The sequence below is a fragment of the Chenopodium album genome, chromosome 15, assembly GCF_948465745.1.
Source record: "Chenopodium album chromosome 15, dcCheAlbu1.1, whole genome shotgun sequence".
NCBI classification, from domain to species: Eukaryota; Viridiplantae; Streptophyta; class Magnoliopsida; order Caryophyllales; family Amaranthaceae; genus Chenopodium; species Chenopodium album.
In genome coordinates this window covers 14,058,539-14,077,615 of record NC_137848.1, presented here as the reverse complement: position 1 = coordinate 14,077,615, position 19,077 = coordinate 14,058,539, and positions in this window count along the sequence as shown.

The window sequence follows — 19,077 nt, the reverse complement described above, 5'->3', positions numbered from 1 at the left end:
TCACAAATATTGCACCATTTCTATCTTAAAAAAGGAAATATTTGTATTCACACTACAAATACTAAATGTACCCTTACTTTTTCACACTTATTTTTTTTAGTTTATTTATACCATCACATGGGTAATGTTGTATTTTTACCTTTCGCTCTCATCTTTTTTTCCACCACCAAAAATCTTATGCTAAACTCCTATGGTGCAATAAAAAAAGAACGGATGAAGTCTATTATCTCCGTTTCATATTATTTACAACGATTTGATATAAAGTAGAGAAAAATATCTAATCATTACAAATAAATAATTGATTAGTTTTCTTGCTAAAACAAAAACTTTTTTTCCCTTAACTGAAAAACAAAAACTTTTTTTAATTACCTGTGTTGATTTGGGAACTATTTCTCCACGAATAGTCTAATCAGGGAGTTTCGGTTTTCTTTTATCTTTGACAAGGATAAAATTGTCGATGGTATTAGTGGTTGACTCCATTAGCAGCTTATTACTCCTTGGTGTAAATCGTCTGCCATGTTAGGCAGAGTATCATAGAAGTATATGACATATAAGTATAAAAACATTTAAATGAAAATTGTTAATGGTATTTAGTAGTTTACATCAATAAATCATCACTTACAGTACACTAATGAGAACCACTAATACAATACGGTTAATTATTTAAATTCTTAAAATAGGAAAAAATATACTTTGTACCATTTCATTAATGTTAGTATATATATATATTATAGCAAACTATTTATATTAAAGGAAAAATTGATTCTAATAATTCCACCTTTGACTGATTCGCTGATAATAATCCAACTTTTAGATTATTATTTAATAATCTCACCTTTATAGGGGGATCTTCTTTTATTGGTCCCTAACTTGTTGGTAACCGATTTTGATAGGTTAAGATGACCACGTGTCATTTTGTAATTGGTTTTAAAAAAAAAAAAAAAAAAAACCCACCACCTACCAGCCTTCTCCTACCCACCGTGAAACCGTCTTCCCTACCCTAGCCCCACCAAAACTTGCCGGCAGCCACCCTATACTCTCGAAAACGGCCAGCCACGAAACCCCCTAATACCAAAAACCACCCCGTCGACCTAAACTCACCCCTGAAATCACCACCTGGACCAAGACTCACTCCCTAAACCACCACAGCCATCACCTTGAAACCGCCGAAAACCCTCTAAAAACCGCCGAAAACCTCTTCAAACCACCCTATTCCCGTTGCCCATGTTTGATTTGGGTTCAAATCGGATTAATTTGGGTAATTTTGTTGGGGTTATTGGTGGTTTTGGGGGGGGGGGGGTGGGGGGTGGTGGAGTTGGAGTTGGGGAGTGTTGCCAGTAGATTGTTGAAGTAGGGGCTGGCTGGGTTTTTCTTATTATTTTTTTTTTTAATTTTTTGATCAATTATTTAGTGACATGTGTCACTCAAATAAAAAAAAAGAAAGAGTTTACCCAATGTACAGGTTACCGATTATAAGGGACCAATAAAAGAAGATCCCCTATAAAGGTGGGATTATTAAATAATAATCTAAAGGAGCGATTATTAACAGCGAATCGACCAAAGGTGGGATTATTATAATCAATTTTCCCATATTAAATCCAATATAATATACTTAAATCATGATAATTTACAAGCACGAGAGCTAACAATGGCAATAAGAAAGACAAGTGAGAAAAAAGCACTACACAACAAGGTCACTGGGCACACAGGCATGTGTATTGCACAACTAATGCATGTTATTATACATAAGATTGTGGGCAAGCATGACAAGACACGACACAATACGACTTGGGGAAACAATGCATGCTTAATATAATAAAATTTGGCCTATGCACATAAGCACAAAACAAAAAGTTGCAATGACACATGGGCTAGAATGGACCATGTCTAGTTCGCCCAATAAAAATAAATAAATAAAATAAAATAAAAAATAAAAAAAATTGGCACACACAACATATAGCTAAGGGTGCAAATGAATCGATACATACAAACTCTCAGTCAAAATTTGCTTGTACAACAATGAAAACAATATAGATATATTATATGTCACTTTTTTTGTGCATATGAAAGTGTTTTGGTAACAAAAATATGAAAGGATAAATTTTAATATAGATTTTAGTACAAAATTAATAATAATTTTCCATAGGTACAATTAATATAATAGTGTTTATGTTAATTACAAAATTTTGTCAAAAACTACCCAACATTTAGTTTTTCAGCTAACAATAAGCAAAAGATGTTTACTTAAAGACAAACCTTTATCATTAATGTAAAGTAGGAATATTGAGATGACTTCAAAACCATATCTCAACCTACATTAAATTCCATTAAAATAAGGAAAATTTGTTAATTACTACCTCAAAAAGGAGGTCTTTGTGAATTACTAACTCTAAAAAAAGTAGTTAATTACTACCCCTAAAACTGATTAATTTTAGCAACTACTACCTTTTTTACTAATCAGTCTACTTAAGCTCTTAATGATATCATTATTCATCAAAATTCTAATTAGTAGCTCTTAAACCTATTAATTAAATAAACCCTTGCACCACCTACCCACCACCTCCAGCAGCCCTCCTTTACCACCTCCGGTAGCTCCTCCACCACGAAATTCACCCCCTCTTGGTCATCCACCACGAAACTCACTCCCACCGCAAAACCCACCGTAATTACCGCCCCTCCCTTTGCCCCAACCTTTAAAACCCATCCCCTTACCTCTCCTCAACCCCGATTATCGCCCCTTCCCTTCTTCTAGCCCCCGAAAACAGCCCAGCCATGTGATAGGGCTTTGTTTCGTTGTGGGGAATGGGAGGAGGATAGGTTTTGTGGTGATGGAAAGTAAGGGGGTGGGAATTGTGTGTCGAGGAAGCGAAATAGAGGTGGAAATCGCGGTGGGGGAACAAGAAGAGGGTGGATCTTGTGGTGGGGTAACGGGAGGGTGGGTTTCGTGGTGGGGGATTGAGCGAAGGAGTGGGTTTCATGGTGGAGGAGCTGTCGGAGGTGTTAAGGGGCCAAAGGGGGGCCGCCAGAGGTGGTGCAAAGGTGGTGGGAAGGTGGTGCTAGGGTTTATTTAATTAATTAAGGTTTAAGAGCTACTAATTAGAATTTAGATGAATAATGATATCATTAAGAGCTTAAGTAGGCTGATTAGTAAAAAAGGTAGTAATTGCTAGAATTAATCAGTTTTAGGGGTAGTAATTAACAACTTTTTTTTAGGGGTAGTAATTCACAAAGACCCCTTTTCTGAGGTAGTAATTAACAAATTTTCCTTAAAAAAATTTATATTACCAAATATCTTCCAACTAAATAAACCAAAAAAGGAATATATCTTCAATTATCATCGATATCATTTACAATCAATAAAAAATAAAAACAAATTAAAATCAATAAAATAATATTATGCATGTGTTTAGATTCTGGTATCAATTTTAGTGATATACGAAGTAGCTAGTTGTACATTAATTATTTATGGCTAGACTCTAGTGTAGGCATCTTCCCCTACACCCCTCCCTAAATGCATCATATAGCACCCCTTCCCCCAAATACCCACTTTCCTAGAATCTGCTCATATAGTAATCGTACTATACAAAAAAAAAAAAAAAAAAAAAAAAAAAAAAACCACTATTCTCATTTCACTCTCTCTCCTCACCCATTTTCTACATTTTCTCTCTCTACGACATTTTTGCATTTTCAAATCAGAAAATTTCTACGTATTTGTCACAAATTATCAAAAAAAATTGTTCAATTACTACAAAATTCAGCAAATCAAGGTCAAAATTCAAAGGAGTAAGTGATTTTGTTCAGATTTTGTTCGAAAAAAAAGTATAAACCCTTTAATATTTTTTTGTTGCAATTGTGTTACAACAACATCATCGAAGCTTGAAACATGGAAACAGAGTATGAATTATCGCATTTTAGTAATTTTTACTAATTTTCGTTTAAAACTTAATAATCTAAACAAGTACATTTTGATTTTTGAGTATGAGTATATTTTTTATATTATTATTATTATTATTTTATTTTATTTTTTTGCAGTACGAAGGAAATAGTTTCAAAGAAGAACATCAAAGAATATGGAGAAAAATAAGCATTAATTAAATTAGTTCGTAGTGGGGCTTTTTTTAATTTTTTATAAATGTTCATTTATATTTCCATAAATGTTCATTTATGGAGTATATATTAGTATAATTCCATTCACATGTTAATGGATGATTAATACTCCAAAAATGTTCATTTATATATTACTACACATAGTCATTGTAACAATGGGTCATTCTTTTTCAAAGTTTGGAGTGGAAAATTATTTTGATGAATGTTCATATTTATTTTGGTGGATGTTCAATTACATAAATTTATATGGTTTTCACATATTAATATACGATTATCAGAATTTTGAAAAATATTGATATTTGCTTTCATCTAAATATTTCATGCTCAATTCAATTTTGAGTTTCAATATATTTTATGCTCAGTAGTATGTCTTTTCTCATATGGATATATGGTAAATCACATATTGATAGCTTTAAAAATTATTCACGTATATATTTCATATTCATTGATTGATATCTTTCATAGGCATTTTTAAACTAATGCATGTTCATTTATATATTAACAGATGTTCATTTCCATATTCAATTACGAAAATATGTTCATTAATGTATTGATAGTTGTTCATTTCCATATTAATGGATGGTCATTTCCACACTAATATATGTTCATTTATATATATACTGATAAATGTTCATTTTCATTTCAATCATTTTAATTGTTATACTTTTCATATATTCATATGAAACTTGGTTCATTTCAACACTTATTGTTGCTCAAATCTAACTAATAATTCATTTGTTTTTTTTTCTATTAATTAAACAAAGAATCGTGGATATAGTGAGTTAGACCACACAATAGCAAGGAAAAAAAAAGACGAAAACAATTGAGGAGATCAAAAAGGCATGGATTTGCGCAACATGAACTAATAACACGAGATTGAATTTCGATTTTGGATCGAGAAGTTTATTGTGTATAATAATATGTGTGAATTGTGTTGTATGTTTTAATTTCCAATATTTCAATTTTTGGTGATATACGATTTCTGTTTGATTTTAAAAAGAATAAAATATACTTTTTTTTTCCGATCCCTAAGTAATATTATATAAATCAAATCTTTCAAAAGCAAATATTTATTAGATAGTATATATATAATGTACATATTTTTTGAAGACTTATATAATGTTCATATTAGGAAAACAACATGTTCATAAATAAAAAAACTAAATATTCAACAACTTGAATTTGTGGTTGAGCATTTACAATTGTCAACTTTGACCCTTAATTCAATAACTATATTAGAATATTTGACACTACATGTTCATAAACACACCTGAACGATCAGTAGAAAATTAAACTGTACAAAAGCTAAACATTCAATTCATTCTTGTATCAAGTCCCTCATAGGACCTAATATTTTTACACTTATCATTTTTATAAACCTCATTAAAACAAACAAATCTTTTCATAGAAAATGAGTATCCCCTTCGCTTCCTACGTACTCCTCTCAACTCTAATTCCAAAACCTTTCATAGAAGCATATTCATTATACATTTTATAAGCATCATATTTAGAAAGAAATTGTTTCCCCAATACTCAGACTGACTTGCTTTTTCAAAAATAAGAGCATCCTCTTTTCCCACTGCAATAATCAAACATGTAACAAATGAACACATACAGTAGCAATAATGTTCAATTATAATAATGCATTTGATCAATTACAGTTAAATTACCATATGTAAAAATATAAATGATCATCTGCAGTTACATAACTGAACATTATATATAAAACTACAAAACAATGATAATCATTAAAAGTCACGTGCACAAATATTAAAATATGTTCACTAGTTAGTATATATATATATATATATATATATATATATATATATATATATATAAAAATGAAAATCATTGAAATTCACATGTGTTTGGGGTATTTTTACCCTTGACAAGTGGACCAATGAGGAGGTGTCACGTGTCAGAGGCTGGCAGGTCACCCTTGACCAATCCCCAGCTGACACGTGGCCTCTCCAGATACTCCCTTAGAGTTGCGGCCTTCAAGGGCCCAATTCCCCAAAAATCCGCTATTTGGCGGCGCAGCCCATCAGTCCTAGGGTAAAATAACCTAGGAAGGGGCACTTTTCCCAAGGACCCTATAAATAGGGAGATATTCCCCCAAAATGGGGGACATTTCAGAAATTTACTATCATTTATTACATCCTACTCTCTCTCATCAGAGAACACCTGAGCTTGGAATCCAAGCAGATCCCCACCTAAATTTCCGCACTTTTTATTCTCCTTCAAGTTACTAACTTGAGCGTTGGAGGCGGAGCACCACCCAACCGGTGTCTCTGTTGTTTTTGTAGGTACAGAGTCACCAGGACCAGTCTTCGAGTTGTAACTCTCCCAAGGGACAAAAACACCCAAAACATTTTGCGCCGTCTGTGGGGAGAGTACCTCAAGATGGTTCAAAATTCTGTACCAATTCTCTATTCTACCTCTCTACGTCCGGGTACTCAGACGGGTAACCCGGACGACCTGCAACCGGTTATTCAGCCGGTAGGGTTTGAAATCCCTCAGCCTCCACCTCAGCCTCAGCCAGAGGTATTCACAGAGGAGGAGGAAGAAGAAGAAGACAATGATGTGGGGACCTATATGACTAAAGATGGTTCTCTCATCTCTAAATCCATCCGTTCCAGAGACCAGCTGGAACGAAATCTGGATCAGGCGGGCCCAAGCAGCCGGCCCACTGGGAGGTCAGACGGGGAAACTCGGAAGATCAGAGGAGAAGCTCCAGTCACCTGGAACGAGCTCATGCAATTCATGAACTCCTTCAAGGGTGAAATCAAGAAGATGATCAACAACAAGGCAGGCTCTTCCAAGAGTCAGCCGGCTAAAAAGACTCCCAATGATGGGAAGAAGAAGAAGTCGGTCAAGGGCAGGCAGCCAACTCCCCATCCAAAGGAGAAGGCAGCCGCAACACTTGACTGGTCTAAGATTCTGATGCCCCGGCGACCCCAGCCGGAGGCTAGAAAAACGTCCACCTTCGATGCTAGAGAAGTCATCAATCAAAGGAGGCAGCAGCAGTCTGAGTCAGCTTCTACCTCAAGCTTTCCAGACAGCTTCAAGGAAGCTTCTACAAGGAACTCTGAGTCCTTGCATAAGAGTCGGACAAGCGGTAAATCCGTCAACACCGAACCTCAGCTGATGATAGGGTCTATGCCATACGCACCCCAGGCACAGTATGGGCAATATGGCCTCCAATTCATGCAGCCACCTCTATTCGGAGGTCAGGCGACATATACTAATGCCCAGCCACTGGACTGGCAGCTCCGGCTGATGAGGCTAGGCGAACAGCCGTCTGCCTTCGCAGCCAATATAACCGAGGCGGCTCAGCCGGCCAAGGTTAAAAACATTTTGGTTGGTGCTTATGACGGCACCACCAACCCTGAAGATCACCTGATGGCATACACCAACCTAATGTGTTTACAAGGTTGGGACGATGCCACCTGGTGCCGTTGTTTTCCGGCTACATTGAAGGGCATTGCCCAGCAATGGTTTGGCAACTTGCCAGCCGGATCTGTTGACTGCTTCAAGAAGCTAGCCTTCTTGTTTGCCACCAACTTCTCAATGAACATCCCTGCTAAGAAAACAAGTTTAGACTTGAGCACCATTAAGCAGGGAGAGAGAGAAGGGCTACGCTCATATGTCAGACGGTTTAACCTGGTCAGAATTCAGATCCAGGGGCTGTCTGACGAGGTAGCATTCACAGACTTTTTCAAGGGTCTGAGAGACGGGTCGACTTTTAAGTTCGACCTTGTCAGAAAAGGGGCATTTACGCTACAGGCGGCCCTAAGGGAGGCGGAAAGCTATATACAAGCAACCGACCTCTGTACGCCTGGTAGCCTGTCAGACTCCAAGAAGTCTGACAAGCAAAAAGAGAGCCGGTCTGCTCAGCCGGCGAAGAAAAAAGAAGAGAGCAAGAAAAGAAAAGAAGTCTGGGCGGTCAGTGATTCTGAGCAGCCGTCCCAGAAGAAGAAGAAAGAGTTTAAACCGTACGTTCCCCGGTACGAGTTTAACAAAGATTGTAACTCCATCCTCATGGAGGTGAAGGACCGGCTGTCCAATCCACTGAAGAGTTCCGTCCAGTCACGGAACAAAAATAAATATTGCCAATTCCATGAGGAGGTTGGCCATGACACCAACGATTGCTTCAGTTTACAGCGGACGTTGGACCGTCTGGCTGACAAAGGGCATCTGAAGTCCTATATTTCTAAGTCCCCAGCCGGGACAAAGAAGAAGAACAAGGGTCAGTCCTCTAAGGCTACCCCCCAGCCTGCTAGTAGTTCGGAAACCGACAGGGATCCGGTCTTCACCATAGCAGGCGGATTTTCTTGTGGTGGCCCTACCATCCGAGGCACCAAAAGCCATCCTCGAAAGATGGATAAGGATGATGAGGAGCAGGCGTCTGCCAGCTCCACTTTTCCGGATGTCCTCATTACTGAGAAGGACAGGGGCAGCGTCCGCCGCCCGCATGACGACCCGGTTGTTATTGAATGCAAGGTCGCCAACCAGCTAGTTGGGCGCATCCTTATTGACACCGGCAGCTCGTCAGACATCATCAGCCTCCGGTGCTTGCAGAAGCTGAAATACAACTCCAGCAGCATGCATCCGGTCACCCACCCTTTAGTTGGTTTTGGGGGTGGGATGGTCTATCTAGCCGGAAGAATTGACCTACCCATCCGGTTGGGTGAGAAGGGCCAGGGAAGACATATTGTCGTCAGATTCTTGGTCGTTGAGGAGTTGACTGCCTACAACATTATTCTTGGGAGGCCAACCCTCAACGAAGCCAAGGCTGTAATCATCCCTGCTCTCATGCTTATCAAGTATGAGAGGGATGATGGTTCTGTTGGTTCCCTGAACGGGGATCAGAAGACGGCCAGGGAGTGTTACCTCTCAGCCGTCAAAGATACTGTGGCCGCAGACGGCCAAGGGAAGGAACCAATAGACCTTGACAACGTCAAGGATGCTCCCTCACCTCCACCAGCAGCCGGAAAAAAGAGAAAAGCTGCAGAGCTGGTGGTGGTGAAGAAAGAAAAGAAATAGCAATCACTGACCGGTGAACGGTCAGAGGAGCTCCGTCCCCAACCGGCTGGTGAAAGTATTGATCTTGTTCTGGACGACAGCCGTCCAGAGCGAACTGTTAAGGTTGGGACGGTTGCTAATGCTGTTCTGGGTGCAGACTTGCACCTTCTGCTGAAAGAATTCAAAGATGTGTTTGCCTTTGAAGTGGAAGAGATGTCAGGCATCAGCCCGGATCTCGCTGTCCACAAGCTCGCCGTGGATCCAAAAATGAAGCCCATCCGGCAAAAGAAGAGAAACCACGGTGAGGAAAGAAGTCAGGCGGCAGCTGCCGAAGTAAAAAAGCTGCTAGATGCCCAGTTCATTCGGCCTTGTAATTTCCCTGACTGGGTGGCAAACGTTGTACTTGTAAAGAAGCCGAATGGTACTTGGCGGATGTGTGTAGATTACACAGATCTCAACAAGGCATGCCCAAAGGATAGTTATCCACTTCCTAAAATCGACAGCTTGGTTGATTCAACAGCCGGCCATGCCTTGATGAGTTTTATGGATGCCTATTCCGGCTTCTATCAGATACCTCTGTGGAAAAAAGATCAAGAAAAGACGGCCTTCGTCACTAATCAGGGGTTATTCTGTTATACTGTGATGTCGTTTGGCTTGAAGAATGCCCCGGCTACGTTCCAACGGATGATTAATACAGTCTTCATTAATCAAATTGGGAGGAATGTAGAGGCGTATATTGATGACATGATAGTCAAATCCAAGCAGCAGGCGGATCAACTTGCTGATCTCCGAGAAACCTTCACCACACTCAGGCGGCATAAGGTTATGTTAAATCCTAAGAAATGCGTCTTTGGTGTTGAGTCTGGGAAGTTTCTCGGATTCCTGATTGATCAAAGGGGGATAGAGGCTAACCTTGAGAAGATACAGGCGGTAATTGACATGAAGTCACCCCGCACTGTCAAGGAAGTTCAGAGACTCACAGGTTGCCTGGCCGCCTTGGGGAGGTTCCTCAGCCGGTCATGTGACAAATGCCTTTATTTCTTCCAAGCAATCAGGAAGAAGACTAGATTTGAATGGGGGGATGATGCTGAGGCGGCATTCTAAAAATTGAAAGAGCACTTGCACTCTTTGCCAAGGCTTGTTAGTCCTTTGCCAAGAGAGAAGTTGTACATGTACCTAGCCGTCTCAGACCATGATCTCAGTGCCGTTCTCCTTGCTGAACGAGACGGTACACAGCTCCCGGTATATTTCATAAGCCATGTGTTAAAAAATGCTGAACTCCGGTACCCCATGGTGGAGAAATTTGGTCTTGCTCTATATATGGCCTTCAAAAAATTGAAGCCATACTTTCTGGCACATCCGGTGGTAATCTACACCGGTCAGCCCCTCAAGCGGCCAATGTCCACTCTGGAGTCATCCGGAAGAATGTTGAAATGGGCTATTGAAATGCAAAGTCTTGAAATCTCTGACGAACCAAGGAAAGCAGTGAAAGGTCAGGCGTTTGCCGACTTCATTGTTGAAATGACCCGTACGGTCCTCCCGGATAATGTTGATCAGGTTTGGAAGGTGTATGTAGATGGGAGCTCTACAAAGAACGGCTGTGGTGCAGGCATTGTTTGTGAATCTCCGGAAGGAGATAGATATGAGTATGCACTACGGTTCAAGTTTCAGGCCTCGAATAACGAGGCGGAGTATGAAGCCCTGCTAGCCGGAATCCGCATGTGTAAGGCAGCAGGGGCAACAAAGATTGACGCCCATTCTGATTCTCAGTTGGTTGTTAGCCAGTATGAGGGCACTTATGAAGCGACCCATCCGACAATGATCAAATATCTTCAGGCTGTTAAAGATGAGGCCGGGACCCTTGAGGAATTCAGATTGAATCAAGTGCCCCGGTCAGATAACCACCCGGCGGATGCACTGTCAAAACTGGCATCATCCGCCTGCCATGATACGCCTCGGTCAGTCTTTTGGGAAGTTCTTGAAAAAAGAAGTATTTATGAAGAGCCCATTGGAATTTTGGATCGAAGTTCTACTTGGATGGATGGCATCCGGGCGTATCTTGCAGACGGCACGCTCCCTGATTCACTTTTGGAAGCAGCCGTCATGAAAAAGAGAGCAGCAAACTTCGAGTTGAGGAACGGAGAACTCTTCAAGGCTGGATTTCTCAAGCCCTTGTTGAAATGTATTACCCCAGAAAAGGGGAAGGAGGTACTCGAAGAGCTGCATGCGGGATTTTGCGCCTCCCACATAGGCGGCAAGTCCCTAGCCGTTAGAGCCAGGCGGCATTATTTTTGGCCTACTCTTGAGGCAGACGCCAAGGAATTTGTGAAGAAATGTGATAAATGTCAGAGGTTTGGCAAGCTAATACATCGCCCGGCTATTGCTCTGACGGCAATCCACAGCCCAGTCCCGTTTGCTAAGTGGGGCATGGGCATATTGGGTCCTTATGCGCCTGCTCCAGGCGGGAAGCGCTATATCTTGGTGGCTGTGGATTACTTCACCAAATGGGTGGAGGCAGAGGCAGTCAAGAATATCAAGACAAAGGATGTCATCTCTTTCATATGGAAGAATATTATCACCCGGTTTGGGGTACCTATGTCTATGGTATTTGACAATGGCCCTCAGTTTGAGACGCCTCAGCTCAAGATTTAGTTAGGAGATCAGGGTATCTCAAGTTACTTTGCCTCAGTCGGCCGTCCTCAAGCAAATGGTCAGGTTGAGGCATTCAACAAACTCATCTCAGACGGCATAAAAAAGAAAATTGAAAAAGCCGGTGGTCTTTGGGATGAAGAGTTAATTCATGTTCTTTGGGCCATCCGGACAACTGCCAAGGGATCAACCGGAGAAACCCCGTTTCTCATGGTATACGGGGCTGAAGCCGTTTTACCCATTGAACACTATGAGCCTACGCTCAGAGTGATGCTCTATGATGAAGAGGCAAATTGGGAGGCCATGCGGTTGGCATTGGACTCCCTCCCGGAACGCAGGGGCAATGCTGCCCTACGACATGAGATATACCGTCTGAGAATGACGCGAGCCTACAACAAAAGAGTGCACAAACGTCCTTTGAAAGTGGACGATTTTGTGTTACGGAAAATGGAGGCAACCGGTAGGGCCAATGAGCTTGGAAAGCTAACTCCTAATTGGGAAGGCCCCTACCGGATCTATGAAGAAGTTAGGGACGGCACATACCGCCTGGAAACCCCAGACGGTAGACGCCTGCCTAGAACTTGGAATGTAGACAACTTAAAAAAGTACTACTTCTGAGTAATGTAAAGTTTTTTGTAACAAGTATTAATGAGAGATGCTTTTTGTTTCATTTATTGTCTTTTTATCCGTCTGGGTTTACCCATACTAATGATGAAAGGTTCAGTAACAAATGAATAACCTGAGGCCAATGGCCAGATAACTAAGTTTGATACTTAGTATATGAAATCAAAAGTCCATAAAGACAAGAGGCTAACAGCCGGATTCTTAAGCTAAGCACAAAACCGTTTAGTGGCTATCAGTCGGTCTACAACAAGACCTGAGGCCAAGGGCCAGATGGTTGTCCATTTTCACAAATTCGTCTATCCCAATATGGATATAGGCGTCCGGCGACACCCCTCCGGGTGCAATCGTCGCGGAGAACAGCCACCTTGCTTGTTCTACATACCCATGCAGGCGGCAAAGATTGAGTGGTCAAAACAACCAACTCATAGCTGTCTGACTGTGTTATTTCTACTAAGGAATATTTGGTTGTACATGCTCCGGCTGCCTACCAGTATCAGCTGGAGTACCATCATAAGTTTTTACTTAGTTAAATTTTCTCCAAGTTGCGCACTTTTAGGGCAAACCCTTTTTTGCGTAATGGCTATAAAGAATACCCAGGCGGTTTGATACCGACTGGGGCAGAGGTTGTATGTCTGTCATTTGTCCGGCTGTGTACTTGGTTTCGGGCAATCACTATTGTGATTGATTGCCTTACAAACATCCCATACTCTTTGAAGTATGAGAAGTTTCCAAGGCAATCAATCCTTTTTCAGATTATACCAACCGCACAGCCGCCCAGGGGCAAGGACAGCCGGATTTTTACCTGCCGCATGCTTTTCATAAGATAGGCAAATTCACAAGTATATATATTGGGTATATATGCAAAAGTGAGAAAATTGAAAAATTGAAAAATTGTGCAAGTATAAGAAAAACCGACTGAGTCGGTATACTTCATCAAATAATTTGGCCCAAGGCCAGGAATCATTGTTAGCCGGATCAACATCTGGTGTACAAAGAATATGGGGAAAGGCTACATAATTACTCGGCACGCAGGCCGGAAAAGCAAAAGGTTGGCATACTGCCGCAGAGAAGTAGGGGAGCTATGCTGCTGGCTGTTCCGGCTGGGCTGGAGTCGTTGAAGGAACATCATCCGGAACCACAGCCTCTTCAGGCTGGTTGTCCTTGTTCACTTCCTTTATAATCTCGTCCAGTTCCGGCTCCTCTGTGTCCGAAACCTCAGCACCGTTTTCCAGGGCCCATTCCTTGAAGCGAGCCGGAGCAGGATCCTGGAGAACCTTAGCATCGTACACCTCAGTGGCGTAGTTGTACCTCAGCTTGTAGACTTCAAAGTCTACTTGAGGATAGAGAAGCCCCCAAGCGTATCGGAGGCGGATCTCGTTGTCCCGCTCATTCTCTTTGATGAGCCGGGCCTGCTCAGCTTCGAGCTCCTCAGCATGCTTGCCCTTCAGAGTGGCAAGCTCAGCAGTCAGCCGGGATTTTTCTGCCCTTAGGGCAGTGTTCTCCTGATCAGCCCCCTCCAAGGCCTTGAGGTTGGAGCCGGCAGTTTTCAGCTTTAGCTCCAAGTCGCTGATCTTGTTGTTGGCTTCATCATTAGCAGCCGTCAAAGTCCTGACCAGCTCCTCCTGTTTCAACTCGAGGGCTTTAATCTCAACATCAAAATTTATATAGGCATATTCAGCAGAGTTGAGATTGGCTTGAGCCCTTCTCTTGGCATAAGTTACCTCTTCTTGCTTCTTCCGGAAAGGCAACCGGAGCCCATCCACCCGGACCATAACCTGAGCAAGGTCATCCGGGAATCTAAACACTTAGCAAAATTGAAAGACAAAATGAAATGAAAAGAAATGAAAAAGATAAGGGGCAAGTTTCACTTACCTCCGCCAGCTGCCCCAGAATCTGGTCGAAGTCGACCTCGTAGCGGTTGGGTATGGAGTTCTTCACCGACTGGGTGAGAGTTCTCACCATTCGTTTGCCAAACCCCGCCAGGTCCGGGGCAGAAGTAGCATCTGCAGCATAAGAAGGACTTGGTGAGAGGCTAGCAGCGTAATTGGCATGCATTCTTTGCCGGCTACTTACAGACCCCCCGGAAGGGTCAGTCATAGTCTTGACGCGCATAAAGTCAAGCGGCCAAGGAATTTCAATCTTACCTTTGGAGTCGACCCTCGCCGGCTCCTCCTCTGCGGCTGCAGCACCACCTGCAGTCCTGGATGGCTCGCCATCCTTCGATGCTTCATGAGCATCCGACTTTTTCTTTGATTTCTCTGAGTTTTCACTCAAAGTTGCCATGGCTTCGGGGCCCTTTCCCCCGGTTGTAGGGAAACCTTTGGCGTTAACGCCAGAGGCCGTCGGGGTTGCCTTCCTCCCGGTTTTAGCAGCCGGTTTTTGAAGGTTTTCATCCCCAGGTCTTTTTAAGACCTTTGTCATGGAACGGGGGAGGATGCCTGTTGAAGCCTGCAAAAACACAAGGAAACCATAAGTCATCCGAAATCAAAAGAACTTGGAAAATTTCAAGGGAAGTTGGAATTATCTTACCCCTCCTTTTTTGGCCTCCTTGGCCTCAATGTTGGCCTTCTTGGCCAAAATATTCTCTTTGCGGAGCAGAGCCGCAGATTTTTGAGGGGTCTTAGCCGGATCGACCATTTTCCTTGCTTCCTCTGCAGAAAAACATAAAAGAGTTAGAGCAAGAGAAAGTTCAAAGCAATGAAATTTAAATTGCAGACGGAAGACCGCCGGGTGGGTGAGTGTATCTACCCTTTGGAAACATAGGGCTCAACCCGCAGGCAGACAAGAATCTCTCATCCGCAAAGAAATCCGGGTGGGGGATCCAGTTTCTTGGAACAACTATGTGAGTCCCATCCCCCAAGGGCTCAGTTGTTGTCTTGAAGAGCTCCGGCTCTATTATTTGCTCCCGGGCTTTGGTAGTAAGAGCTGGGCGTACACACTTCTGGCCCACCAAAGCCAGCTCTTTGTTATAGCGCCGGAGAATCTTGTTTATCCTCACTTGAGGGGAGGAGACCAAGTACCATTTATCTTTCCAACCTCCCCACTTGGACACTTTGTCCAAGGTCATCAAATATTCCGGGAGCGTGGAAATAGTGTACCACGCTCCATATCCGCCTGGGGCACTCTTGAGGTAGTGCATATGGGCGAAGGCGGTGAAGCTGGGCTCAATGTTCTGGAGCTCGCAGGCGGCGATATAGCTAAGGATATTGACCCAAGAGTTAGGCGTTAATTGCCACACTCCCAAGTCATATCCCTTCAGGATCTTCCGGATGCCTCTATGAAGGGGAAAGCGGAGGCCGGCTTCTATTACCGCCTCATAGCAGACAAAGTAATTGTCTGCATTGTCAATGTCATCCCCCCAGGCTAAAACAGCATCAGCCGGAGGGACAATGATGTCCCAGTCTTCCCCAAAGGGGTGTAGTTGTTTGAAAGCCTCAAAGCTACTTTCAAGAAGGGCCCTGTTCCCAGGCTTCATCCGGGTTTTAGTAGGATCCGGGTTTGCTTCTTTCTTTGCTGTTTGGCGATAAGCCTCAGCAAGGTTCTTTCCCTCCGCCCCGGATCCTTCCTGCTCTTCAGCCGCTTCTTCAGCTGAGTTACTTTGGTCTGAAGAGGAGGCGGTTTCCTCACCGTCTCCCCTTGAGTCGTTGTTGCTGGAGGTAGATGGGGTGTCCTTAGCTGAGTTACTTTACTCAGCCGCCTCGTAGTCTTCCTCCCTCACAACTTCACTTGCGGGCACTTCCCTAGTGCGCCGCCTGCTGGGCTTTGTAGCCGTCTGCTTAGTTCTAGCCATTATGTCCTGCACAGACACAGAGAGGGAAGAAGCTGGAGATGAGCAAAGCACTCCAGAAACTCCAGACAAGGCACCCCCGGTTCTAGACTCAGCCGTCCCTGGTGACCGGCTGAGCGTCCTAGGCAGTGCCGTGTGTGCAAATGGAGAGTTCATTTTATTTTTTGAAAAGTTAATGTATACAGCCGGAAATGAGTGTATACAGGCTAAAGAAAAAGGAAAAAGAAGAAAACTTAAAGAAGGAAACGGATGGTTACCTTACTTTGAGTTCTGAAAAAATCTGAAAACGGCAAAGCAACCGGTGACCAGGTGACTTCGAAAGAGCACACGGAAATCTTGAACTTGCTTAAACGCAACCGGAATCAGAGCACCTCTCTCTAGAAAACTCTTTTTCTCTCTCTAGAAAGTCAAGATTGTGAAAAGTGAAGAGGAGAAGGAGGGGAGGGTAAATCCCTATTTATAGGGGGTGAAACGGCACGAATCCCCGTCACCACTGTCAAAAAATAGCCGTTTTCACTGTTCACCCTTATGGGCTGACACGTGTCACAGGTGCCACGTGGCCTGCCACGTGCCACCTGTGAGGGGCAAATGTTTGGGGTATTTTTACCCTTGACAAGTGGACCAATGAGGAGGTGTCACGTGTCAGAGGCTGGCAGGTCACCCTTGACCAATCACCAGCTGACACGTGGCCTCTCCAGATACTCCCTTAGAGTTGCGGCTTTCAAGGGCCCAATTCCCCAAAAATCCGCTATTTGGCGGCGCAGCCCATCAGTCCTAGGGTAAAATAACCTAGGAAGGGGCACTTTTCCCAAGGACCCTATAAATAGGGAGATATTCCCCCAAAATGGGGGACATTTCAGAAATTTACTATCATTTATTACATCCTACTCTCTCTCATCAGAGAACAGCTGAGCTTGAAATCCAAGCAGATCCCCACCTAAATTTCCACACTTTTTATTCTCCTTCAAGTTACTAACTTGAGCGTTGGAGGCGGAGCACCACCCAACCGGTGTCTCCGTTGTTTTTGCAGGTACAGAGTCAGCAGGACCAGTCTTCGAGTTGTACTCTCCCAAGGGACAAAAACACCCCAAACAACATGTACGACATATATATTCAAATACAATGATAAACATATAGTTTACTTCTGAAAACATAAGTTAAACATAAACGAACATTTACTATTATAAAAGTGAGCATTTGTTAATCTAAGATTATTTTTATACGACACACGAAATTGGTAAAAATAATTGATTAGCAAAATAACAGTTATAGATGTTCATATAAGACGCACAAATTGGGATAAGAAACAATTAAATAATATGTTCATTATCAATTCCACAAGATGAATATAAATATATGGTGTTGGAAATAAATTTACTCAGCTCCTCCTCTTCAATCCTCTGATATATACAAGTAGCTATTTTGTCTAACATAACTTCAACTTTGGTCTCAATAATTGTAATTGTCGTCATCGTTGTCGTTGTCGCCACCACCACAGTACATCAATACCAATTAAAAATCATCATCATCGTTACAACCTTTGTGTAAATCTTCATCACAACCAAAATTAGGGAGTTATGGCTTAAATCTCTATACTATTCATGTGTTATTTGCTTGTTTTTGCTTCGATTAGGCTTGTAGTTTGCTTGTTGAATTGATTGAATATAAGTTAGGATCATCAATATGGGCGAACTCGATTGAGATGCGTATATACTCGACATCTTCTCTAAATTGCTGCCGTTGTGATTTTTGTAGAAGCAGGGGGTGTACCTACCCAGACAGCATGTCGGGTAGAGTATTAGAGTATGGGTGTGTGTGAAGTGCAGCGATGCGGAGTTGAAATGCAAATCATATGGTCGTTTGGAAGGGGGTGCATGCATTTTTGCCTACACTTGGGTCTACGCAAAAATTTGTAGCTGTACATTGCAATGAGCAACCAATGGCCCAACTTTTAATCTTAACTAAAGCTTTTATAAAGCCCTAAAGCAATTATGATAAGGCCTAATCCAATCACCTACTCTTAATGACCCCACCTAACAATTGTAAAAAAAAAAAATATAATAAATAAATAAATAAATCTCCTTTGCCCAAATTTATTTGACAATTTTTACAAGATATATTCTCTCTACCCCAAAAATAGCAACAACAAAAATATATCAGTTTCACACTTTCATTCAAAATCAATAATCCCCCAAAAACCATAAAGAATTTGAAATTGTAGTTTCAAAAATTAGGAAAGAGAAAGAGGTGGATTACTAAATAGGAGGTTCTTTTAGTGTGGCCGTAATAAAATTGTCAATAATTATTGCGGCAAAAGTGGTGGTATCACCACCACTAATTCGCCATAAAACCAAAGTGGTTGTTGACAAAAAACACCACCACGACACTACATTTTCTATCACGTGTAACTTAATTACTACTTTATGGATGTAGAAGATTAAGACCTCATTAACTGTAAAAAAAAAAAAGAGTAAGAGAGAAAATGAAATATGAATGATGAGGTGAGAGAATATATAAATTTGTTCATCATGTCAAATGGAAAAATGAATTTACTCATTTATTGTAAATGAGGAAATCTTAAATTTTGATCATTCATGTAAATGAGCAATGAGCAATGAGCAAATAGTATTAAGCCAATTAAAAAAGATCCAAATTTTCAATTTCTTCCATCAAAGAATCCAAGCAATTTCTCTTATTCTCTCAAAGCAAATTTGCAATGTATATACATTGACATATTTTCTCAATCTATAACTCTTCTAAAAGTCCATAAGCCATTTACTGTAGCACAAAATTTGCTCCCAAAATTACTGTTCCTTAGGAACAGAGAAATACCACCATTGCCCTTTGCGTCCTTTGCTGAAGGCTGAAGCACCAAAATTCCAGGG